The sequence below is a fragment of the Choloepus didactylus genome, chromosome 14, assembly GCF_015220235.1.
Source record: "Choloepus didactylus isolate mChoDid1 chromosome 14, mChoDid1.pri, whole genome shotgun sequence".
Taxonomy (NCBI): domain Eukaryota; kingdom Metazoa; phylum Chordata; class Mammalia; order Pilosa; family Megalonychidae; genus Choloepus; species Choloepus didactylus.
The window spans coordinates 47,185,745-47,199,660 of NC_051320.1; positions in this window are offsets into that span (position 1 = coordinate 47,185,745).

A 13,916-nucleotide genomic window follows, 5' to 3' on the forward strand; every position below is an offset into this window, starting at 1 on the left:
GAAGCCATGTTCCAGGTTTTGGGGGTTATGTTGTTTTAATTTAAAGATAGATATATAAGCTATGTATAGGGTGATGTCATCAAGGTGGAGACGTAAACCATGACTCTAAACTTCTCTCCAGAGATTCAACAGAAAAGGAGGACAATTCTGAATTGTTTGAAACTCTGGTGGAGGCTGTAGACTGGAGAAGGACCCTGTAAATGCCAAATTGAAGAAAGAGAAGAAATATCAGGTAGGAATCTTCGATCCCAGACCACCCAGTCCATGCCCCTCCCCCTCACTTGGTCTCAGAGGGGGAAAGGCACGGAATCAGCAGACAAGACTCCTTCCACCAGGGATTCTGACTACAAAATCTCTCACAGCAGTGAGATATACCCCCACCATTTGAAGACCCGGGGGACAGGGGAGGTCATTTCAAGGCCCAGGTCAGTGAGGGACAAAGAGACTAAGAAAAAGTGGACAGAGCTTGGGTTTCCAGCTCTGGGTCTGAAAGCCCTTCCCCCATCCTTGAGGCGAGTAGAGCAGGTAGCCATTTCCTTGCCTGGGGGATGGCTGGAGTACTGGGTCAGCTGCAGGAGTCCTCTGCCACAGGTGGAGCCCAACATCAAGCCAGATTTTGGCCATCAATGGGAGGGCATAGAAATTCCATAGTTTCAGTTCACCTGTGTAGATGCAGCCTGTGCTCAGAGGCAAAGCAAATTATGAAGTCAATTAAGTTACTGAACAGCTGCATCTACTGGATAGTCTGGAAGGTGTGAGGGAACTGAAACACATAAAAATATGTTCCAGACCCTTTCTTAGGAAAACAGGAACTGGTCTACATGCTCTTCATGGAAACCTGATCCTGTTTGGGCTGAGAAATATGGATGACCCAACTGTTAAAGCAGGGCTCTAAAACAAACCCAGGTCTTGTTGACCAGTGAAAAACAGAGCACCACTCTGAAGGATATAAAGAAGACACTGGGTGATCATAAGGAAGAATTCAAACATTTGAAAAAACAAATGGCAGAACTTATGGGAATGAAAGGCGCAATAGAAGATATGAAAAACACAGTGAGACATACAACAGCAGACTTGAAGAGGCAGAGAAAGGATTACTTAACTAGAGGACAGAACATCTGAAATCCTATACACAAAAGAACAGATAGGGGAAAGAATGGAAAAATATGAGCAGGGGCTCAGGGAACTAAATGACAATATGAAGTGCATGAATATATGTGTTACAGGTGTCCCAGAAGGAGAAGAGAAGGAAAAAGGGGCAGAAGCAATAATAGAGGAAATAATCAACAAAAATTTCCCATCTCTTACGAAAGACATAAAATTACAGGTCCAAGAGGTGCAGCATATCCCAAACAGAATTGATCCAAATAGACCTACACCAAGACACTTACTGATCAGATTGTCAAACATCAAGAGACAAAGAGAGGATTCTGAAAGCAGCGATAGAAAAGTAATCCACCACATACAAGGGAAGCTCAATAAAACTAAGTGTAGATTTTTCAGTAGAAACCATTGAAGGAAAGAAGGCAGTGGTATGATATATTCAAGATACTGAAAGAGAAAAACTGCCAACTAAGAACCCTATATCCAGCAAAAGTGTTCTTCAAAAATGAGAGAGAGTTTCAAATATTTACAGATAAACACAAAGAGAGTCTGTGAACAGGAGACCTCCTCTACAAGAAATACTAATGGGAGTGCTACAGACAGATAGGAAAAGACAGGAAAGCGAGGTTTGGAGAAGAGTGTAGAAATGAAGATACCAGGAGACAGAAAGAAGGTGAAGATCAGGCATTTGATGCTGAAGGAGTACAGAATGTCTAACAGGATTGATTGTATAGATCCAGAAATAGCACAATACTGGGTGATAGTAGCACAATACTGTAAGTATACTGAACAAAGATGACTGTGATTAGGGTTGAAAGAGGAAGGTTAGGAGCATGTAGGACACCAGAAGTAAAGATAGAAGATAAAGACTGGGACAGTATAACTCAGTGAAACCTTGAGTGGTCAATGATTGTGATTAAATATACAAACATAAGAATGTTTTTTCATGAGGGAGAACAAATGAATGTCAACTTTGCAAGGTATTGAAAATGCGATGGTATTGGGGAAAAAAATAAAATGAATGCAAACTATAAAAAAAATGCAAGGTCAGTATCCTTTCTCTGCTATTCTTACTTGTTAGTAAGGCTGTTTCAGTTGTTAATTGGCTCTACTGTGATGTCATGATAACCAGATTAGTATTTCCCATGTTTGTCTGATCATAAGAATCTCACCAGACCCCAGCCCAGACCTAATGAATCAGAATTTCCAGCGAAGAGGCTTGAGTTTTTAATATGAAAATGAGAGGCTTCTTCTTAGGTGGAGGCAAATTTGGAAAACACTGAAATAGGGTACTGATGAATTGTACACAAAAATGTCTCTGTTCACTGATCAGATTTTATATAGGCTTTTATTATTTGGGAAGTCAATGGTCCTTTACCACTTGCTCTTATCAAAGCATAATGTTCAGCCAAGACCTCTTATTCAATTTCTACCTTTCTATTCCAGTTGCCTAAATCTGCACTTGAATGTCAGAACTAAAGTGTGTTAAATCAGCTCCAAACTTAAGCATCTTCCTCCAAAACCAGATTCTTCCCTCAAAATTCCCATTTTTGTGAATACTACATCAAGAAATGAAACTTTTGACTCACCTCTTCATTTCTAAATAATCACTAAATACTTTGAGATTCTCCCTATGAAATATAGCCCTGACTTTTATTATCTCTGCCATTACTGTTATCCAGCCTTTATTACTTTGCCTCTTTCTTCTTGCAAGAGGATGGTAACAGGTCCATTGGCTTCTCACCTTTCCTGCCTCTAATCGTCTATCCCACTGTCACAAGTCAAATTTTCCTAGAGGGAAGTTTTTATTTGTTTGTTTTTATGTATCTCTTCCATGGCATGGAGAATTAAGATCAATGCCTATGCCCAGATATCATAGCATTTCATAATCTGCCACTTCCCCCCTCAACAACCCAATTATCCAAACTCTCTCTCCAACATGAATCCTCTGCTCCAATTGAGTCAGGTTTTGTAAGATGGAGTACATTCTCAGTTCAGTCTACAAGTCAATGCTCATGCTGTTTAATGAGTTGAAAGCTCCTGCCTCGTCCAAAAGATAGCTGAAGTTCCACCTCTTCCAAAAAATGTTCTCTGCACTTCAATTCACTTTTATTTCTCTGTAATGGGAACAGACCAGGCTATTCACTGTGGCCCAGGTAATGTGATGGTGTTTATTATTTAACTCCTTGCTCTCATGTTATTTTCATGGAAATATGCCTCATCTCTCCTACTACAGTAGCTTCAAATCAACTTTGAGCCTCTCACTTCTTTTCTACCATTTATAATACCTCACACAATGCTTCACACATGAGGTACTTAATAAACACTTGTTGAATGGCTGAGTAAAAAGACATAAGATGTCTTTCAACACTTGACTCATATTCTTTGAAGTCATAAGAATTTCTTTTACTTTCAATTTTAGTTCAAGATTGTGCTTTTAAATAATTTCACAACACTCTTACGTATTTACCCAAATATCATCTAAAAACACAATGTTTCATAATGTTGGAGGAGCATAAATGAGAATAGCAAAGGATATAAAAGGCTTTGTAGACAGTGCTAGCACCATTTATAACAATTTAGGTGGGAAAATGCACTCTAAATCACATCTTCTTGTGGGAAGTGATATGCTTTAGGAAGAACCGAAAGTTGAAAAAGACTTTTTTCCTATAGGAGGCTTCAGGGCTCCAGGAACACTTCTTCCTTTGTTAGCAAGGGGAACCTCCTCCTCACCCTCGTACAGCATCCATCAATCATCTGTTTATAAAAACCAGATGCCTATGTTTATTACTTGGATGGGGGATTTGTGGATATGGACAACAAAGCTCATTTTAGATTGAAGGTTAGGAATTTGCACTACTCCAGTAATTATGTTCATCTTCATTTCAATGTGAATTTTTTCTTTCTTTTTTTTTTCCCTTTGGCTATAACATGAAGTCATTTTAGTTTCTGCCATTTCTAAGCAAAGTCTTTCTTTTCTTTTGAAGAGCCTGAGTTTGTTCTAGAGAATTATATATCTAGAAATATCTGTTTCCAAACACTTAGCAGAGTCACACATATATAAAGACTCCATGCATTTACAATAGCTTGAATGTATCAAACCATATTAAGAATCATTCATATATACATATGATAATCCCGTCTCATCTGATAACAAGTGCTGGAAGCTTTCTCTCACCACCATCTCCTACCACTATCTCTCTGAGTGTCAAGGATGCTACCTCTGTTGAAGAGGCCTTGTGGATACGCTGGGTGGGTAATGAGACGTATCTCAGCAGATGATTTTCAACTGTCAATTGACAGGCATCTGTCAATGGATGATCTTCACCAGACTGCAATGAGAAAATTGACCTCTTGGCTCCTCAGCTCAGACCAAGTACAGAGCTAATCCCATGGCAATTGGTGGTCCAACAGTCCCAGCTGGTCTCTACTCAGCTCCTAACATGGTAGATGAGCTGATCTGAGCCATCTTTTGATGCTGACTATCTGAGCCACTACTGGCCTCGGCTGTAGCTTTGAGCAAATTAGAATAAGGCACTCTTCCACAAGACAGTTTCCTTCCATTTGTCAGAAAGCCATCATAATATACTGGTTTTGCTAGAACAAGAGAGTTTACTGCTATCTCCAGGAAACTGTCATATCAAATAAACAAATCTGTGCTAGCTATCATGTAACATGCACCCCTGTGAAGTACACAACCGTGCATCCATCAGTAGAATGCCCTGCTGACCCCTATGTGGTCCTCCTGAGTCCAAGCCTCATCAACTTTCTCCAAAGTCCTGCTCCATCCAACTCTTTTGACTTGATGAGTCTCTGTGTCTTGTTCTTAATATGGATGGGGATGCTTCTAGAGTTTCTTCATCAAGCCTGACATGGGAATTTGCTTTGAACTACCTATATGTTTCATCGTGTTAAATATCCATCTAGTCCTATATGATAAAAATCAGTAATAGTTGTTTTTCATTTTTTTAATAACTAAAAGAATACAAATCTATGTAACTCCATTGAAGACAATTTGGCAATTTCTAGTAACATTTTAAATATATATCCTTAAAGCAAGCAATTCTCGTTTTAGATATTTAACCTACAGATAAGCAAGTGTACAAAGATGCGTATGCAGGGGTACTCAACACAAGAAGAAACACTCAAAATGACCTAAATACCCTTTCATAGGAGATTGATTAAATAAGTTGTGAGGCATACCTACAATACTAAAACTTTAAAGAGAATAAATTGTGTTAATATATGTAAACAAGAAAAGCATTTTTAGGATTTCACTCATTCATTAATGTATGCATCTATTTTGGGGTTTTAATAAATATTTAATGAGTGCCTAGGCACTATGCTAGGCACTGTCAATTCCACAGTGAATGAGACAGACATGATCCCTACTCTGATAGAGTTTATATGGAAGGAAGAAACAGAAAATAAACAGATAGACTAATAGATAATATAATAATTCATAGTGATAAGTGCAAAAAGGAAAAACAATGCAGAGCAAGGGAATAAAACGATTGCGGCATACTGTTTTGGATGGAGTCACCCGGGAAGTCTTCTCTGAAGAGATAACTCTGGAGAAGAAACCTAAGTTATAAGGAATTGGGCCATGCAAATATTAGGGGAAAAGTCCAGAAGGAGAAAACAATAAGCGTAAAGGCCCTACAAAGGGAGGGTGCTTGGCTGTGTTTGAGAAACAGCAGAAAGAGCAGTGTTGTTGGAATTTGTAAGAGAGGAGAGAAGTAGACGAAGTGGGATAGAGAGTCAGAAGGGACTTAAATTTTGTACAATTGGACATCTCTCTCTCTCTCTCTCTTTTTTTTTAAACCAAAAATATCAACTTGGAAAAAGCATAACAAAAAATTGCAATATAAAACAGCATGTAGTTCTTCAAGGTTCTCGATAAAAGCTATCAAATTATTTTCTATTAAGTTCATACCAATTTAAACATGCACCTGCAGTGTGTAAGTACTCCCATTTCAGTGTATCCTCACCAACACTAAGGATTCTAACTTTTTAAACACTGACAATTTTATATGTGCTGCCTTTTGGTTGTGTTTATTTGCCTTTCTTAAAATAAAAACAGTTAAATTGTTGTGATACTCAGCAGTCTCTCTTACATATTTTCCAGGTCCCAAACCTTGATACGTGATCACCTTTGTGCCTCTTCTCCCTGTGACAGTGCAGGATCTTCCACACTGTCATGCGGTGAGTTAGTGAATCCATTCAGGGGTGTGCTGATGCCATCTCACGCTGGCTTGCAAGAGTTGCTTGTTAAACTTCAGAAGTTTTGCAAGCCAGTTGTTAAACCATTGGCCATGCTGGAGTACTCACACCATGGAAACTGGTAAACCCTAAAATGAGGACATTTTTTTCTTCCCACAGAACAGGTTCACCAGCACACCACACCACTGGTGTTAAGGAATCTCTTATTTTAAGTTACAAAATAATGAAGACAAATTAATTCTTCTGAGAATTATTAGAGTCATTCAAACCATTAGTGGGACCTCAGTTCATCCATCTAACCACTCTGACAGAGATCTAGACCATAATTAGCCATGATGGAAGTGGCCCTTTCAGCAGGGGAAGCAAAGAGGGTAAAGGATCTTGATTCAGTATGTATTTCCCTTTTGAGGAACGTCCTCTCTCTCTGTCTTTATCTCTGTCTCCGTCCCAGCTATTGTCATTTGGAGGATTTGTCCCCTCTTTGGATTTTTTCTCTCAGTCTCTTTTGGCACCAGGGTGGGACTCAGTACAAAAAAAAAAAAGTGAAAATGGGCAGGATAGTGTTCACTCAAGTGCCACTCCGGGTCACCAAGTTAAAGACCAAACAGGGATTTGGAGCCACAGTGCAGATTATCCATCACCTCCTGGTATATATTCAGGGCAGCAGCTGGCCAACGATTCAGAGGTTTGGGAACTTGGCCATTTCTTTGTCTTTTCTTCAGAGAAGAAAACTTCCCAAATCTGAAACCACAGTTCATAGCTATCCTCTGGTCTATACTTTCTAGGACAAAGCATTATCTTCTAAGGCAGTACGTTTGTGATATGTATTTTTATGAACAAAATTATTTGGAAAAACTTCGTATTATAAATAACTGATAATGGGGATGGGTGTATTTTTGTCAGGAAAACATCTTAATGATTTCAGTTTAAATGACATTTTAAAATCAGGAGAGATACAACAAAGAAATAGGAAAATACAAACCTAGCACTGATTTCCTGAAAAAGAAAACAGTGTGATCAAATTTAGTAATAATCTACCAAAACAGCAGAGGCATACTAAAACATATTTCTGTGAAATCCAGAGGCACACAGAATAAGCAATAAACGGCATGAGTTTATAAACAACCACCCAATGCCAGAGGAACCTGATTGATTTCCTTTCAGTTTCATTACAAAATTAGAGCACAAAAGGAATCCTGTAGTAGACACTGTATGCTTGTGCATTAGAAAAATACTTAATTGGATCTCATGAAATCCTGCTTTAAAATGGAAGCAAAATTGGCCTGCACACAAACACATTCACACAAATGGAAAACGGGTGAGAGGAATATAATCAAGGAATAATGATAAACAGTAACAGATTGCCTGTGCAAAAGAGGTACACAGTGGGGAGTACAAAGAATCAGGCTTAGATTGAGTTCCACTTAACATTGACTGTAATAATCTGGAAGGATGGATTGCATCCAGGTAGACATTTAAATAGTTCAGGATGCTAATAAGTGGAGTCCTTGAACCCTGTGGAGGCCAGTAATCCGGTGATGTCACCAAAGAGCAAACATGTAGGCACATTGCAAGGTGAATTTTTCCACGGAAAGAACATAAGACGAAATGCTGGGGAGTAGGGATGATGATGGGAGGGGTTATATAGTTCACAGTGACAAGTATAAAACAAGGGAAACACAATTATGTGAAAACCTGAACAAAAGACTTCGTATTGATTTGGAGACTGGAGTGTGCTGGATGGAAGGAGAGTACACTAAGATCTAAGACTTTGTAAATAAATGAAGTAGACTAAAAGATAAGGAAGTGGTATTTCCCACTGACTTGTCTCAAGAAATTAAAAATCAACGAGTATGTTTACCTCGGAAGTAGAGACTACTCTGCGGATTATAAAAGTAATTCTTACTGGCCATATAAGCAAACAGGTCAGCCTCCTGGTATATGAGTACCTGTTTGCAAAAAGAGATTGTAGGATTGATTGAAACACTAGTATTCCTTCATCCAGAATATTTACCGAGCTGTGGTAAGAATTTTCCAGATTTATGAAATAATCAGTGCAAAGGCCATGAGGCAGGAGCATATTTAGTGTGCTCAGGAAGCAACAAGAAGGAGGCCAGTGTGACATGAGCAGATAAGCTAGAAGGATAGCGGTGGGTAATAAGGCACAGATACAGCCAGGGACTAGACCATAAAGGGTCTTACATGCTGCAGCCCCATGAAAGACCCCACTCAGATCTTCTGCTGTGGGGAGCATCATTGTCTGACAGACTCAACCCTGCCCCATTGGACTCACCCCCACATTTGTGCCTGGGCCCTGCTTCTCTTAGGTTGCTGCCAGTCAGTGCCTGAGAATAGTAAGGATGCTAATATGGGCCCATTCCTGCCCAATGGAGGACTCCTCTGACTTTGGTTTGGGGACTTGTCATTACAGAGCCCACAGATGTTTCCCATTTATGACCATCACCATTGCCGTCATCTTGTCCACTTCTTCCTAAGTGCAGGATGGGTCCTTCCCTTTAAATCATCAAAACCCCATATAACAAATTGGACAGTAGAATCAGGTGTGCAAAAGAATCATAATCAACTGCAAACAAGCAGTAAAAAGAGAGAGAGGAGTAATTGAAATAACCAAGCAAGGAACATTATGCCCACAAGTTAGTCCCAGTCCTTCATGCCCCTTACAGTGAAATATTTTGCAGCTCAGAATACGATTTAAAGACACATGTTTTTGGTACATGTTATACAAAGGGGTCAGGGATGTACACAGTAGGGCCACAGGGTACAAAGATAATATGGGATTTATAGAGATAAAAACTTAGAAGATGGAAACAATAGAACACACATACTGCAATCTCATTCTTCTACAGCATAGTCTGGAATAGGTAGTCATCACACACCATGGTCAAGACTCCAGGTGTGAGGGGCTTGCCCAGGCCAGCAGGCTGGACAATGTGACAGCAAGCCCTCCGAGAAAGAGAGCGAGCCCTGCCTCCACATCGCGTGCTACATGGTTATAGGTTAGCTTAAGAGGGGCTATGGAATACTTAGTGCCTCAAAGTCCCAAGAAATATTTCAGTGGATTTCCAGGCCCAGGAACAATGCTAGTTGTGGGCATACTAAGGTCAAAGTCTGCCAGGGAGAGTCTCACCTTTCTACAAAGTTTATTAGCCAAAGGCCATGCTCTCTGCAGACCGGCTCCCTCCGGCTCAGGCAGCTTTCTGCTAAGCTACCAAAAGGAGGAAGAAAATTAGCCTCCAAGGCTACCCAAATTTGTCTTTCATCAGTACACATGACCCCCAAACATAAATCAACTACTACATCTGACAATCAAAAAAATTACAATTTGGTGGGCTTTCATTCCTGATGCACTCATTTCTTTGTCTTCCCCTGTATCAAAACCACAGTTAGCTACTTTATTATTATATATAAATAACTATTATAATAAGTCTTAATATATAGTAGGAAAGTGTAATTCAGAAATAAGTTGGTTTTCCTTAAATTGCTCTGCTAACAAGTGGTAATATTTATAATAGTCACCATTTTAATCCCTACTCTGTGTTGAGCTCTGTCATAAAAAAATATATCATTTAATTATAGGAGTAATTTTTTTCATTTCACCAATAAGGGAATTGAGAACAAAGATATTAAATGATTTTTCCAAGATCCAAAAGCCAGAGTGAGGATTTGAATCCAGGAACGTCTGAACTCAAATCCCAAATTCTTTTCATAAAACCCAAGAACTAAATTCCAACTCATCTCATCCTAAGCTGTCCCTCTATACTAGCCACCAATAACCTTGATATCCCTATTTTTAGAAATAGGAAGCAATCTTAAGCAGCGTCATTTGTTATCAACTCCCCCAAATAAGAATCTCTATTGCTATGCCTGGTATTGTAGGCCATGCGAATTTATTTAATACTTGTGTAGTGCCTACTACCCATAAATGCTTTACAGAGATAAGCTCATTTAATTCAATCCCCATAATAACCTTATTGAGGCAGAAATCTTTATCTTCATTTTACAGAATCTTGCCTCAGGTAGAATAGCTCCTAACTGCTGAACCAGGGTTTGGTCCCAAGCAGCCTAGCTCCACAGTCCACGATTTCCACCTCTCTGCTGTGCAGCTTCTCACCTGAATAAGCCAGTAGCGATTTTGTGGTAGACTTCCCTTGCTGGCAAACAGACAGGTGAATCCTAATGGGAGAGAAAGGAGTCACTACAAGTCATTTTCTCATAGAGGCATTCCCTAAGTCCCCCTTTCCTCCTTCAGGCCAGGTCAGGGGCTCCTCCTCCCTGTTTCGACCTTTCCACTCCCCTAGGCAGTGTAATAAAGAAGTTAAAGTGAAGGTCTCTGCAGCCAGACACAGTTCAGTTTGAATCTCTTCTCTTTCTCTTAAGGCTGAGAAAGCTCAAGTCTTCAGACCGTTTGGGCCTCAGTTTCTTCATCTGTAAAGTGGGGTGGTGATAGTTTTTACATCCCAGATTTTGTGAAGTTTAAATTAAATACAATAGAAAAGCATCTAACATCGTACGTAGTTAAGTGCCAATAAATAATTGCAATTGTTGTTATTGCTGTCCCACTACTTTGTAATTACCTCTTTATTGTCTGTATCACTCAATATACAATAAGCTTCATGTAGCCCCAGTGTTTGATAAGCAGTTAACATTGAGAAAATATTCACTAAATGAATGCTGTCCTCATTCCTCTTTCTGAGAAATTCCTAAGCGCAGTTCTTTTAGAAGTTGACCTTTCCCTCTGTGTTCATAATGCCACTCTTAATTATCCCAGGAGAAGCATCAACACAAAGATCTTCCCAGTATGCATCATGCCATTACTGATCGCATAGCATGCTCTGGGTCTGCACACACGTGAACTTCAGCCTTTTTCTCCACAATTTCTCTCTAACTGCTGATGTTTCCTGTACAATGTGCCTGCTGAGTACAGTCTGAAAATGGAGAGTGAATGGAGATAATTTGGTATATTATTTTGTGGAATATAAAAGATAATTCTTGCAAACCATTCCAGATGTCTACACAAAGTGAAGTTCTTTCTTTTTTTTTTTTTTCATGGCATGCTTGTCAATAAATGTAATTTTAGGGAGAAAATGCTATTTTCTCTGCATATATATTTAAATGTTTTCAAAGTTGTTTTTCAAAGAGGAGTGATGTTGCCCTAGGGAAAATTATGTGAGATACTAGGTCTAAAGCTTTTTTATAGCAAATTTAGAAAAAAGTCACCATCTTAATATTACTTTTAAACCAAGTCTCTAAAGTGGGATGGGAAGATCTAAAAAAGATTCCTTCTTTCTTCTACCCACGCATCATTACCTATTTCTCCCAGTTGACCAAACGTCCTTTCCTGTAGTTCGGTTTCTGGCCTGTCTTTGCCCTCTGATGTTTTCAAAAGAATGAAGTGAGGAATCCTCCTAAACTCTACTAGTGCATCAATTGACTTGTTCTTACTTTGGATCTCAAGCAAGCACCAGAAAACAAGGTGTTTAAAAGAGCACAGTTCATTAATTTATGGATGGCCTTAACTAGAGTGAACCAATAAAGTGTGGAGCCTACAGTAGCCTTAACTTTATGGTGGAACATGTTTGTTCATTTTTTTAAGGCACCCTTCTTCTACTAATAATCATAGAATCCCTTTTTAACAATTTTAATAGATAGTATTGATAAAGGTCCATTTAAAATTGCATTGTTTCTGACATATCCTTTTTTACAAAGATAACATAAATCTCAGACTTGAAATGAACTAATTTAATCATGTCAAACTTTTGGACCTCTGGTATGGCAAATGGACGTTTCAGTACTTCACTGTTTTATATGCATAGTGATAGGTAGGTAACCTGGCTAGGAGACTTTCATCTCTACTGGGACTAGTTGCCAAAAGAAATTTTGAAGTTTATAAGACACTGAATTCAAAGACAGAAATAACTTACGGCAATAATGATTCAGGATATATATATTTTAGCAAATTAGTTTATAGAAAGACTTTGTGAAAGGTATTAAACACTTAGCACATAAATTTAGAGAATATTAAAATCATCCCATGGAAACCACACAAGAGGCACAAGGAAGTCTAGCAAAACAAACTCACATGTGTTGTTAGAGAGAAATCCCTAATCTTTCCGCTTACTTACATAACTTACATAAATAGTTCTTTCCACTACACGATGCAGCTTATAATTGAAGATGAAGCTAAGACAATAAACCACTCCAGGAAAAACTACCTGTATCTTAAAATGTTCATTATCACTATAGACCTAAAAGTCAGTACAAAATTCTGTCCTCAATTCAGGCAGGACACAGTCTAAAGATGCACTAACAAATTAATCCAAGAAGACCAAAGATTCCTGAAAGAATGTGTGGTAGCGTGGAGCTATGTACCCCAGAAAAAAACATATTCTTAAACTTAATCCATTCCTGTGGGTATGAACACTTGAAATAGGACCTTTTGGTGAGATTATTTCAGTCAAAGTATGCCTCAACTGAATCAGGATGTGTCTTAATTCTATTACTGAAGGCCTTAAAGGGAAGGCCACAGAGAGAGAAAAAGCCATGAGGAGCAGCCAGAAACCAGAAGTCAATGGAACCCGGAGAAGTCAGGAGAGGCCACCGTAGGCATTACCATGAGACAGAAAAGCCAAGGACCAAGGATCACTGGCAGCCAGCCCCAGAACACCACAGTCTTCCAGAAAGCATTGCCTCGATAACACCTATCAAGATGGACTTGACTTGGACTTCCCCTATCCTCAAAACTATTGTTTAAGCCAACCCATTGCATAATATTTGTTTTAGCAGCCAGGAAACTAAAACAGAGTGGGAGACAAAACAGTAAGCTAAAGTGGCATTAATCTGCAAAAGCAATTACAAATGTTCTGAAAAGTGGTTAATTAGAAAGTTCCTTGACGTTTCTGACTTGACATCACCTGAGGACATCTATTCATATTATGTCCTCTTCTTCAGACCCTACAATGGTTCCTTACTGCATCTCATATTAAATCCATATCTCGTACCTTCCTCTCCAAACTCATCTGTATCTTTCCTAGCTCACAAATGTGAGCCATTGTGACCTTTTTTCACATCAAGTGTTTTCCTTCAGTACAGCATGGATACATGCTCTTTTCCTCTGCATGGAACCCTCCCTTACCCACCCCCACACACAGACCTGCAACCCCCACCCTCACCCTACTTCATCAAAGAGCTAGTTTATTCTTGTCCTTTAGTTTTCAGCTTAAATGTTACTCCTTTAGGCATTACCTAGCTGCCCTATATAAAGCAGGTCTGCTGAATTCTCTATCACAGCATTTGTTTTGTTTCCTTCATAGCAATAATCATGATTTATAATTATAAATGTATTTTCATTTTGTCTACTTATTTATTGCCACTCCATGGTAACCACAAAGAAAATATCTGAAAAATATATTCAGATGGAAAATGAGAAGGGACTCAAAATGTACAATAGAAAAAATCAAATATATATGAAAGTAGCCATTAACAGAAGAATTGAGGGGAAAAGTAGGTGTAAGACTTACAAAGACTAAATAGCAAAATGGCAGAAGAAAGTCTTGCATTATCCTTAGTTA